Below are 12,923 nucleotides of genomic sequence, written 5' to 3'. Positions count from 1 at the left end.
ATGAGAAGTGTTCTAATATAGACAATGGGTCGTGTCTCATATTATTTGTTATAGTTTTATTATTCATTATTTTCACTTGACTCGCATAAATAATTTTGTACGAAGAACATTTATATGCAGTTGTACTTGCAGCACTTCACTTGCAATTTGCAATTTCTAGTTTTAAACATATGTTAACCACATATCACTTTAACGACAGAATAAATAAAATAAAAAATTAACTTCCAAACAGAGTGAAATTAGTTTTCTTAAACTTAATTACGAGCCAATTGAAGGATATAGAGAAAAAAGAATAAAGGATTAATTGATTTTTCAATAAATGTTATTAATTAACATAAATGTGCAACATAGTAATTCAAATATTGAATTTTATAAGTATATCAGCAGCTCAGTGCAGTGAAACCAAATATTTTATTCAGTTGTAGTTCAAAAGTTAAAAATGAAGCAGCAATTGTATGCATTTCTCTTGGCAGTCAAAAATCTGAACAAAACTATCCCAATGAAAGTGGTATCAAGTAATCAATACTGGAATCTTGTTATAATGCCTAGCAATGCCCTCAAGAAGCAATAAGCAATACTAGAGCATGACTTTAGGATGAGATCAAGTTTACCACAGCTACAGGGCAGCAGAAATTGTTTTATTACGCCTATCCTCAGGTCTAGAACCACATGTAGAATTCTGCTTTTTGGTTTGGGGAAAATTACTGAACCTTGGGTTTGGGGTATAGAGATGGGAACTGTGGGTAATATAAATACCAGAAAAATAGTTCTATCATTATTTTCTTAGGGAAGATGAATATATAATGAGATCAACTTCTATAATATTAAAAACTTAATTTTGAAGCTGATTGAAGGGTAAATTAAGATGGAATTGTGATGACAGCGAGCATTCATTCATTTAATTAATTTTGTTATTCATTTTCAACATATAAAATACTCTTTTGACGAGTGCTGCAAGTTAAGGCCAAAAAAGGTACTGTACTTAAAAATAGCCTTGTGGGAAAGACACTATTTCAAACTAAAACTATCTATTAATCTATAAACTATGTGTAAATCCATCGTCATTCACATGGAAATAACATTTGAATAAAATTACATTATTGACAATGATAATATTGATAGCCTGACAAAGTCATGTTGATAACATCGACGAAAGCTCGCAGTAAATTTACTGTGATCGGTTTCAATGAAACAGTTCTACAATGATAACAATGGTTATAATGAAACAATGGTATTAAAGTATCTGATTGGTAATACAGTAGGCTAATTTTAGTATGTCATTCATTGAAATTGGACATTTCAAGCCTAATTGAAAGCACAGCATTCTAGAGTCAAGATAACCATGATTTTGAGTAATTGCCTTCCAAAGTTATTTGTGCATACATTGTTTAATAGAATTAACTATCTAAATAACATTAAATCAATGATTTGTTGACCACTTCCAGAACTAATACTTTGGAAAATGCTTAATAAAGACATTAAACTGTTGATCGACAGTGAAAAAAAAATTGATTTTTAAGCAATTTTTTGAGCTCCCATATTTTATAGCTCATTTACTCAATACTAGCCTGTGCGACAACTTAACCATTTTGCCATGACATGCCTCATTTGATAGTGTGGACAGAGATTTAGGAATGATGAGGTGTATATGAAAATTGTTTTTACACATCTTATAAAGTGCTTCAAAACAACATTTTTAATGCAATTAATATAGAAGTAGAATGAAGGGTCAAATCTGTTCAAAATTTTAGTCCCACTTGTTAATCTGACTTAGCTATGCTATGCTGCTTTCCAATCAATGACATAGTTGGATATTCTTAGATTTTAATTGAAATATCCTCGACAGAACATGTGAATCATAATTAAACTTATCAGGAAGATTTACAGAGAAGGTTCTATTTAGTCATAATTTATCACCGCTTCAAAGCCACAACCGATAGTTAATGGAAATAAAATCCTCTTTAAATACCACATTCAATATCTATAGTTGATGTCTATCATCAGTGTCCATTAATTTAGATGGGAATAATTATAAGCATAATAAGTTCACCTCCAACAGTACAGTAGCTGTATATGCTTTACAGTTAACAAAGGAGAAACAGAAAAAAGAAAGAGGAAATTAAAGCATTTTAGGAGAAAGCAGAACATGTGGAATTACCCTGGATTTAATAAGCAATTGATAAAAAATAATGTTTGTATGTCAGAAGTGTGGATAAAGAGGTGGATTGAAAAGCTGCTTAAAAGTATTTTATTCATATAAAGTCCATTCAAGAAAATGCTAACTCTTCAACAAAGTAGTTCTATAAAGCCATGTTACAACATCATCATCCTTTATTATTATTACCATAGTTCCACAAATATAAGGCCACCCCTTACTTTATGCCAATTTTACATACACTAGCCTTTCGTCGACCAAAAGCCCAAGGTAATATTTGCAAATTTTGGCTTAATTAGACATGCTTACCATGCCAAAGAATCTCCAAATCTCTTTAACTCATAATTAAATTTTATCTTTGTTGATGATAAGATAGGTTGTGCTGCAAAATGCATTTCTTGATAAAAACATTTATTAGAAATATTTAAACCTCTCTATACATTCATACACTTTTTTTTTTTTATATAAGAACCAGTAAAATTTTGCTAAGGCTCGGTGTTCTTACTTATTTTTTGCCGATTTCAGGCTCAAACATTTTGTATTTTGTTCTTAATTCTACACACATTTCAAACATAAAAAAAGACTTGATGGATTTCTATTTAAAAAATAATAAAAATATCATTTGACATTCTACCACGTGCCTCAATGTGTTCATATTTGTTCTTAATATAACAATTTGAGTTCTTATATTTTTAAAAAAAGTGTATGCTTAAATAAGATGGAACTAATATTTGACAAAATGAGTTTTTTCCTTATAGTTCATTTCACTATTAACTGGTGGTGATCTTTAGCATATTTTTCAACATAATCCTCACCATACTCATGCACATGCCATGTGTTTTAACTGCTTTGTTTTCAAGCTTACTCACTTCCTCCTAAAGTTTGTCAGGCATTTTCAGTAAAATATAATATGAAAAGTTGATTGCAGTAGGGAATCTGACATTGACCATGGTATTGGAATAACAGCATTATAGACAGAGCAGAAAATAGTTATCATTGGCAGATCCAAGAATTTGAAAAGGAGGAAAAGGGGGGCTGGGGAGGAAAGTTTACAAAAAGAGGGTCTAGAATACCTTTAACTCCATCATGTTTGGTGCTGAGACACACATTATGTCTGTGACACTTCTGGATAGCTAGAAATTAGAAATGACACTCTCAAACTTCAATTTGAAAGAAATTCTCTTTTCCTCCATTAAAAACAAAAATATTCAGAAATGTATGGCCTTGACTGGCTGGGCCTCCTTAAATCTGCCACTGAAAATGGCTTTGGTAGAGGATGGAGATCCATTAGTAAAGGGTTGAATATAAGGAAAGGCCCTTTCAGGAAACTGAAATAAATTTAAAAACAGCTTCATAACTCGCTCTACACTTTCTGAAACAGGCACAATCTACATTTGGAGTTATTTCCGTGTTTGTAGAGCTTTTGAAATCGGCTCACTGTGGTTGTAAATCTTTGCCAAGTGAACAAAAAAATCATATTCGCATCTTTGATGAAGTTTTCTGGGAAGATCCTCAGGGACTGGTTAGATTACATCAGGTAGAATTTATACAAACTATCCCTTTGCAATAATAGCTCAATGAATCAACAACTAATGGGAGCTGAGCGACAGTAAATCAGTACATAAATCCACTTGCTTAGGATAGTTTCATTCTCACTGAACATCAAATTGTATGTTTTCAGTCATATCAAACTTCTTACTAGAGAGTCCATTAAATGAGGCATAAATGTCTACACATTTAAAGTGGAAGAGGGATGATTTACAATGTCATTTTAATCTACAGAATGGAGGCGGGATTACAACTTGCTCATAGGATTGAAAATGGCTAGGGCAGGGCAGGCTAGGAACCACTCTGGAAAACCTCACAACCTGTACTTCAATAAACCTGTGTTGCACCTTTCAAACATCTCCCAACTTTTCTTGCATATGTGGCAAAGACAAGCTAAACCAGTCACTCATCGCAAAATTCCATTTTTAGTTAATATTAATACTGGGTTAAACAGTAAAATGAGAGCAATGAAAAGGAGTTTATTTATTTATAAATAAATAAATAAATAAAAAAAGAAAATAAATAAAATATAAACAATAGGGCAGGGGCGGATCCAGCCCGGTAAGAAAGAGGGGCGTGAATGTCCGAAAAGTGAGTCTCAGGAAAGAGCCCCTGGTAGGGGTGCAAGGGAAGATTCTCCCTTAAACCTCTAGCACCTTCAATAATTTGAGTTGATATTTGATTGATTTTTAATATTTAGCAATTTTCTGATAAGCTTTACAAAACAATTTTTTACAAAAAAAATAGAGGGGGGCGTACACCCCTTACGCCCCCCTCTAAATCCGCCACTGATAGGGTTATAGTTAGCAAGATTTATTTGCAAATAAACAGATTTTCAATATCCCAACATTCATGAGAATAAATGGAGGTCTCCAGTATTTGATGATATGGTATTGCCTAGAGAGAATAATTGTAGTACACAGTACTGTATTTCCACCCTTTGCCCTTGAACACAAAATTCGGCTAAATTTGATAGGGTGTGTTTATACCCAAACATCCCCCTTCCTGCATGGCTATTCAAAGCCAATCTTGAGTCTGAATCACACCCTGGGCTTTTGCACTATGTTTGGCATAAAGTTGGGAGTGGGCATATACCCGAGATGGGCTTACATTCAAGAAAGTACTGGTAAAAATAGTGAAGGTATAATGGTAATACCATGCCGGAAGTAAAGCACCATTTGAAGTGCACCAATGTATAAAATGTGTGTTTTGCAAGGTGTTAAAGTATCAGAAAGGAATCTGTAACAACAGCTGTTAAATTGAACAGAAATTCTTTGATATAAAATAGAATTAGAAACTGGATGAATCTTTAAGCATTCTTAAAGATACTAAATTCACCCTTGACATTTCTTCCTTGATTTGTTCCTTAAACTCCTACTCATTGCTTCCTGAAGCTCTTCTTACAAACTGCATCGACCATCTAGGACTACCATCTAGACTGTGTTTTTAGAATTTTTCTTTCATTATCATAAGCAATTTAAGATGGTTCTGGACATTTCTGTCTCATCATGCAAGCTAACATTTAGTTTTAAAAAAAAGTACAAATAGTAATAATAATAAATAGATCAATATCTACTCTATTAGTGTCCGAAATAAAGGGATTCCAGAAAGGCAATTGTTCAGATCATGGATGCATGTTCAGATGGTGGGTCGAGACTACCTCAGCACCGCCATGGTTGGTACAATATTTTGTGTCTAGACTATATCGCTTCTAGATAGTCAGAAATGGCACTTTAAATTTGAATGCTATTTTCCCTTTTCTCCAATTATTTTTAAATTTCAAAAATTTTCCCTGAATCTGCCTATCCATATGATCATACTATACATACCTAAAAGTAGACTTCTTTCTAAATAGCTATTATCCCACTTGACCCACACCCACCTACCCTTGGTTTTTTGGCGGCCAAAGAAATTTTGACCACCAAATTGCTGGGTAGAATACCATGTATGGAATGACCATGAAGCCGAGGCGATGATAAATCAACCTTAATTGTTTTTCCAAATGCTTTGTCCACAGCCCAGCGCAAAATTCAATAGGTTACGGCCCAGGCGTGGTTGCAGCTCTCCTTCGCCTCCTCACACATGCACGATGAAATCTAAATTTAGTAGCATACCTACACGATCGATATGTCGACATGCCATTATTTGGAGAAATAAAGTTAAATAACTAGCTTTCGTACAAATTTTAAAGCAGCCATTAGAAGTTACTGAGCTACATTATCATTCCACCATGCCGCGCTGTGTGTATGTGGGTCGGTTATAGCAGGTAAACAAAGAATGGGTTGTTGACCATGGGATAAGTTGAAATTTACTTCCAGAGCAGTTTTGTTACACGTACGTATTTACTATGAGCTAAAACTTGCTCGAACGGTCAACCGCCCGCTGAGTGCTTAGCGCGCTTACCCGGTGACGTAAACAGAATACAGTTGGCGTTTCTTGCTCGAACAGGCCCATAGATACGCAACCAGTTCTTGTGCCTCATGGAACCCTTGCTGGTGCCGCAACTGTTCAGTATATTCTTTGCCAAAAACAGTAATGCAAGTTTACACTAAACTGTAATAAATAGCTATCCGATATTTCATATTGAAAAATAAAATCCCTTCTTACTCTTATGAGTCTGAGTGAGCCAGCTCAGTTATTTTTCTGCAAGGCTTCATTTAAATTGTCTTCTAAAGCTAGAGATAAAATCAGCTTTTGTGCATCAGTCTTAGCGATGAACCACACAAACAATTCATATTAAGTGAGAAATCTATCAAGAGGACACATGGTTATGAATTCATATGGAATGCCTTTAGGGATGTACACTTTTTTTTTTGGTGAAGTAACGGGGAGAAGATTCTTGACACTTTATGACAGTACAGTAATTTTTAAATACAAATGCAAAAGCTTGTAAAAAGGTCAGGATTTGGGGTACTTTTGATTGTACTCCTTATTATTTATTTATTCCATACTTAATCCTAAATTTTTGGACATAAATCTGTGACAATTGATGTGTTTGACTTGTTGTGATTTGTGTGTTTGCATTCAAGTGTGATATACTGTATATCCACATGACACACTTTTGAGCCAATCAACTGGAAAATATATCCCCTTGTGAACTTTTCCAGAACTAACCTCAAAACCAGGGCAAATTCTTTTTGTCACTGTAATCCTTTTCTAATATGATACTGTACAACAAAATCTAGCCAGGGATGTCAAGGAAATACTATGCTTTAAAGTACTATACTATTAAATGCACACCATCGTGTTGGGATTCAATATTTCAACATTAATTATGTCATCATTAGGAATGTATACTATTTATTATACAATTACTAAGTTGATTGCTCCATTTGGCTCTAGTGTACTCTATCTATAGCTCACTTCACAATTGAAGCATTTTTGTATCTTTTACAATATTATTTCATTATAAATCAGAGGCACATAGTAAAGAGTAGCAATACACATTATAATATATGTGAATAAATACCAATTTAATTAATACTTACCAAATTGATATCAGTTCATTGTTTGTTTATCATCCCATATCTTGGTGTACCTCTACAATATTTTAGTGATACAAAACCATGGGCCTTTAGCAACTGGGCTTTGAAAAAACTGAGTAGTGCATAAAGGCCTATACAATTTCTACAGATGTTAAATTATACTAAATGCTTATGGGTCAATGAAAAGGCAAGATAAACCCAGTAATTTTTAACTAAATAATTAAACCCATGGATTTTTTTATGCTGGGTTAATACTTATTTCCTTCCTAGTTCACCTCTCAAAAAAAACAAAAAATCATTTTCTATGATAGACGCACTTCCTCATTTAGATACCATTGAAATGAGGTCACAGGAGGATTTATGATGTAATTAACAACCATGCATGCCAATCAGCCTCATTAGGGACTCATCAAAACTAGCTCACCAAACCAGTAAACCCATCTGATACAAGTTTTTTATCTTCCTTTGGGAATGTGGCACAGAAGAAAATATCCAGGCAAGTTTTCATTATCCAGCTTGGTTCATGCTTTGTTTCAACACTGAACTTAAGTGAAAGTTATATATTCTATGGCCACAAGTCAAAGTTATATATTCTATGGCCACAATTTTTTTTTTTTTATTACAGGAGACAAGAGGCACTTAAGTTCAATAGACTCAACACTATCTCTTATCATCGATTGCCATACTTGTGATTTCAAGAGGTACTCACTATACAGTAGCCAACAATAGGCTAAAGTGAATTAATCAGCATTGCCAAGACTCATTCTCAAAAATAAACATCTCCACTCCTTATCCTCATTTACTTTAAAGACTTTAGAACATCATACCAATATGACAAGTACTAATTCTACAGCAGGCCTATACAGAAGTGTTGGATAAATGCAGAAAGTAAATTAATCAATAAACAACAGAGAATGGGGGAGGGGCGATTTCTCTGACGAAAAAAAGTTGGCCTGGTCAGACGTCGCTCAAAAAACAGAGCAAAGATAAACACTGGTAACTACGTTGAGCGACATGCCCAGGCCTCTGGATGTCCCCCAGTGATAGTTGCCAGGTTCTGGGAAATTTTCACTCCAAATTTAGCAAAAATGGTCATGATGTAATATCATCATGACCATATTAAGGCATGTCACTGATGTTATCAAATAAAATTTGAGTCTGGACAGGGCTTTACTTTTACCTCACACTTTTTTTTAGGCTTTTTTTTTATAACTTGTTTCGCATTTCACAAAGATTCTCACAGGAGGGTGGGAAAAAAATAAAAATAAAATTTTGTTTTCTTATTTAGCAAATGGCTTCGCCAAAAACATTTAGATGGAAAAGAAAATAAAAATTAAATTTTATTGTTGAATGTAAACAGTGTAGTAAATGGGATGGTTAAATTCTTTAAATTTATATATTATTAGAAAGCAAATATACATATCTTATTTTTGGAGATTTCAAGGAAGTGGCAGGTGTGCTATTTGGTCAAACCTAAATTGTTAATTTTATGTTTGAAATCATCATAAACAGGTGACGGGTTCGCTAAAGTAAGGTATTAAAAAAGTCTCACCTTACCTTTACGTGTCGTTCAACATATCAACATTTTCACAAGTATACAAACAGTACGCTAGGAGGAGGGGTAGACAAATTTGTATACTTTTACATATACATAAAAATGTTGATTCAAAATAACATGTAATATGTAAAATGATGGTAAAATTATAATGTAACCATGGATATAATATTCATTTTTAAGCAACCAAGTACATTGCTTTAGTTGACTTCACAAAAAAACGGAGAATGGTTTTGCAAAATCAAAAATTTTTTGTACACCTTGAGAGGGAAGGGAGGAGGTACCAAAAAAAAAAGAGTACTGTTTGTACACTTGTGAAAATGTTCATAATTGTGAACAACACCTTACTTGCACACATATTTTATTTGACAACATAATCTAATTTTTTATTTTCTCCCCACCTAGATGCTTTTGGCAGAACCATTTTGCTGAATGGAAAAAACAAAACTATATTTTAATGTTTTTCGTCCTTCCTTGAAAATCTTTCAAAAGTACAAGTTCGCCAAAGAAGGAATAATAAAATAATCTTGCTTTATCAGATGTAAAATCAAAAGTCAAAATAGTTGAAGCAAATTACACATACCAAATAGTATTGTTAACAAAAAGGTATCTACTCTGCAAGGGAACCCTGGATACTACTGTATTTATAGAGCCAATTATTTTTTTTAACAATGACCTAAAATTTAGACCTGATACTGATCTTCAGGGAATTGTTACTCATTGAAATTTGACCGGTACCAGTTGCAGGAAATTTAAACCTGCTCCAAACTATCATGAAATATTGTGGTATTTTTGTGTTCAGTTGTAAATGTTTGATGTCATGTAGAAGGTGACGTTACAGACACAACAGGAAAGAGACATGGCGTTTCTTTGTTGAACATTGGATAGACGATACACACTAAAAATTTTCAGCTGTCGGATTGAATTAAATTCATGTTCAACTACTTCAGTAAAAAATGCAAATTCATGATTTATATATATAAAATTAATATTATCCTCCATTTTTTGGAACACACTTTGCATTGCAGAGATTAGCTTATATACAACTCCTGGTTCACTGAATCACTTCATTCATAGATCTTTTATGTTATTTGAGATCAATCATGTGGTAAAAAGATATTGAAAAGTTATTTTAAACATATGAAAACAATATGTACTGTTTTCATTATGTATGTCTTCAAACCATTGAAAAAAATGAACATTAGACCTATCTATTAATATGGGTACAATGAACTAATAGATGTCTTCTTCCATAGCATCTCTATCACAACCATTATATTTTTTTTATTGTATTTTTTAGTACAGTAGTTGTACCAAGTCTGTATGTAGTGAATTATGAACTTCCGTTAGTTTCTAAGATTAAAATATACTTAACAAAATAAATCAAATTTCATACTCTAAACCCCACCTTACCGGTCAGTGCTTCGTAGAACTTCAACTTGCCTTCTTTTGAAAAAAAAATTGTTTTCAAGCTGAGCACACACACCAACAAATGATTTTAATTATTGGATTTTCCAATAGTGAATAAAACAGGTGATCTACTGTAAGTGTTGATATATGGTTAAATAAAAAACAATCTTTGCTAAAGCCTACCTGGTTGGTTTATAAGGTGTGGATGAAATATATGCCTGCTTGGTTAGCTGCTTAGCTTCCGCAAAGTGTCCTTTCAAGCCTTCATACTTCCTCTACAGAGAGGCACATGGTTAGTCCTAGACACACCTCCTTAGATGAACAGACTCAACCATTAATTCTAAAGGGGTGCTTATTCCCAAAAAAAGGTTTCATCATCTTCCTTCAAAAATCATATTTTTTAAGCTTCCAGTTTATTTTCCATAACAATCATTCTGTTTGTTTTTTTTTTTACAAAGAAGATGATGAGGATTTTTTTTCTTTTCTTCAGAAAGATGATCTTTAGCAGATCAAACACACAGGCCTATATCTGGCTATTGTACAAGATACAAAAAGACAAAATATAGTATACAAGAACAAAATATAGTATAATTTTATTCTCAAAAAAACATGCTTTTCGAGATGTTTGAATATGGGGTTTGCCTTGTAAAAGTAAACAAAAAAATGGTACACCAAAAAGACAAGGAAAGGAAAAAGAAATACGTTTTTTCTTTTCTATCTACAGCAACTAAAAAACAAAACAATGAGCTTTTAAATGGAGTACCAAGTTTTTTCCATAATAAAATAATTATTAGTGTCCTTTCTTCAATCTTCCGACTATAATAAACATAACAAACCATACCAGTAATGTTTCTATGGCAACAGCAAGATTATTTTATGACTTTATGGTTGACCATCTGGTAAATATCTAAAAAGCATGTGGCCTTTAACCTTAAAAATTCTTCCAAAGATAAACACTCATTCATAATGCAGTGCAGTAAAATGTTAATACTTAAAACTGTAATTCAATTAACAATGACTTTCTTGGATTTCATTTTTTACATTCATTGTCTTTATTTAAATGACCCATCTTTATACAAATAACACTTAAAAGCAGCAAAAAGCACAAAGGTTTATGGACTGTGTCACAATTGAAATTATCTTTTATTACAAGCAATGTAAAACAAAGATCATAAAAAAGAGTTAAAAAGTCAAACCAGAGATACAATTATAATTTATCGTAACACACATTAATGTGCTTGTTATTTTTATTTAAATGCTCAGTATATTTATCACATTTTGTTACATTATCTGATTCAACGATTATTTTCAGTATAATTTTCTACACAAAGTTAACTGTGCTGAGTACCTGTAGGCACTGATGTGATTTTACACACAAACGCTAGCTGTTTGTCTCGCCCAGTGCAAATGGTTTTAGTTTGCCTCAGCACGTCGGACAAAAACACCATGAAGGGAAATTCCCATTCCCATGAAGTTATACCTTTTTCATATAGGTAATCCTAATATTTACATGTATTTTAATAAAAGATACCAAGTGATGAAAATACACTAAACAGGTTTTTATTTGAATACTGTACTGTATTATGACATCGGAAAGTGACAAATAAAAACACTAAACACATGGATTTTATTGGTAAACATTACTATGACATCACAGAATATTATGTAGGTAACACCTTCAGTCCATAACATACATTTACTGGGTCTTGTGTACATATTAGGTCAAAGGTCACAACTAACTTAACCCAACCTTGATTTTACGAATCCCCGGATTTACGTAGTCTCCAGTCATTATTTAGTAGGCCTATTTATCATTATGTTTTATACCAAAAAAAAAAACTTTGAAATATAAAGAAATTTGACGCCTTTAACAGACTTCTCAAATTGCAGGAAAGTGTTACAGGGCCCTTATAGAAAAACCTTTTTTTCCAAATTGGATTATTTTTCAAAATCTGTCACTGCTATAATTAGGTGATTGTTTTTATCCATTTAAATCTATGAAGATGAGATTATTTCCAATGTTTCTAGAAAAACAAGATTGATTCATATTGAAATTTCTGATCTATTTCAATTAATTCATATTTTATCAGCTTCTCAGTTGATTTGAAGCATACAGTCATTAAATATAAGAATCTACATAATTACTATGTGTTCAGTTAAAAAAAAAAAACAATATATTAGCCTATTACATATTAGCTTATTGCTGCGAAGCAGCCAATTCATATTCTTGACAGCAATTTGACCTCTGAAAGGTCATTGTTTGTCAAAAAATAAGGGCATAAGACGACTGAAAAGCGGAGTTTCTTTCTTTCGTTCTGCCGGGTAAAATCAATTACTTTAGGCGACGTTTGTAGACTAACCTACACGTACCAACGTTCGCATGTCGCGCTAGCCTTATCCTACTCTAGGCCTAGACCTGCTAGGATGGTATAGGCCTAGCCTTGAAGGGACGAAGGTCCCAATGAAAAACAACGACGCTCCTTGATAGCTAACATTGTCTATTTAACATCTCAATAATTCATTATTAGACCTATAGTTGTTTTTTGAATTGTACTCCACAAATCTCAGACAATACCTCGCACAACTCGTTTACGTCTCGTATCTATTGTCGTGACGTCATTACTCGCTGGCTCACACTTGTGATGTCTTGCACTTGTGATCAAATAACACAGTCTTCAAAATAAAAATTGTAACCTTTGGTAATCAACAATTTTCATATACATAGAAATTTTTGAAACTTTATTAAAAAAAACCCTAAACCATGATTCAC

The 12,923-nt window shown here is 32.9% G+C and overlaps 1 protein-coding gene across 2 annotated transcripts in view; it reads right to left on the bottom strand.

Moving 5' to 3' along the window:
* Positions 1 to 10,444, bottom strand: part of LOC117117134 (neuronal-specific septin-3-like) — a 57,082-nt gene extending 46,638 nt beyond the window's left edge. The window contains exon 1 of one of the 2 annotated variants that reach the window (XM_033261343.1): positions 10,337 to 10,444. The gene's annotated coding sequence lies outside the window, so the exon portion shown is untranslated. Of the gene's footprint in view, positions 1 to 10,156; positions 10,296 to 10,336 lie in introns of those variants that run through there. The other variant, XM_033261351.1, reaches the window with a different exon arrangement.
* Between the last annotated feature and the right edge of the window lie 2,479 nt (positions 10,445 to 12,923).

This window comes from Anneissia japonica, unplaced genomic scaffold (genome assembly GCF_011630105.1).
Source record: "Anneissia japonica isolate Jap-2015-1 unplaced genomic scaffold, ASM1163010v1 scaffold407_len587689_cov185, whole genome shotgun sequence".
NCBI lineage: Eukaryota > Metazoa > Echinodermata > Crinoidea > Comatulida > Comatulidae > Anneissia > Anneissia japonica.
Note: the sequence above shows the minus strand (reverse complement) of the source record. Positions and strands in the feature narration are given on the sequence as shown.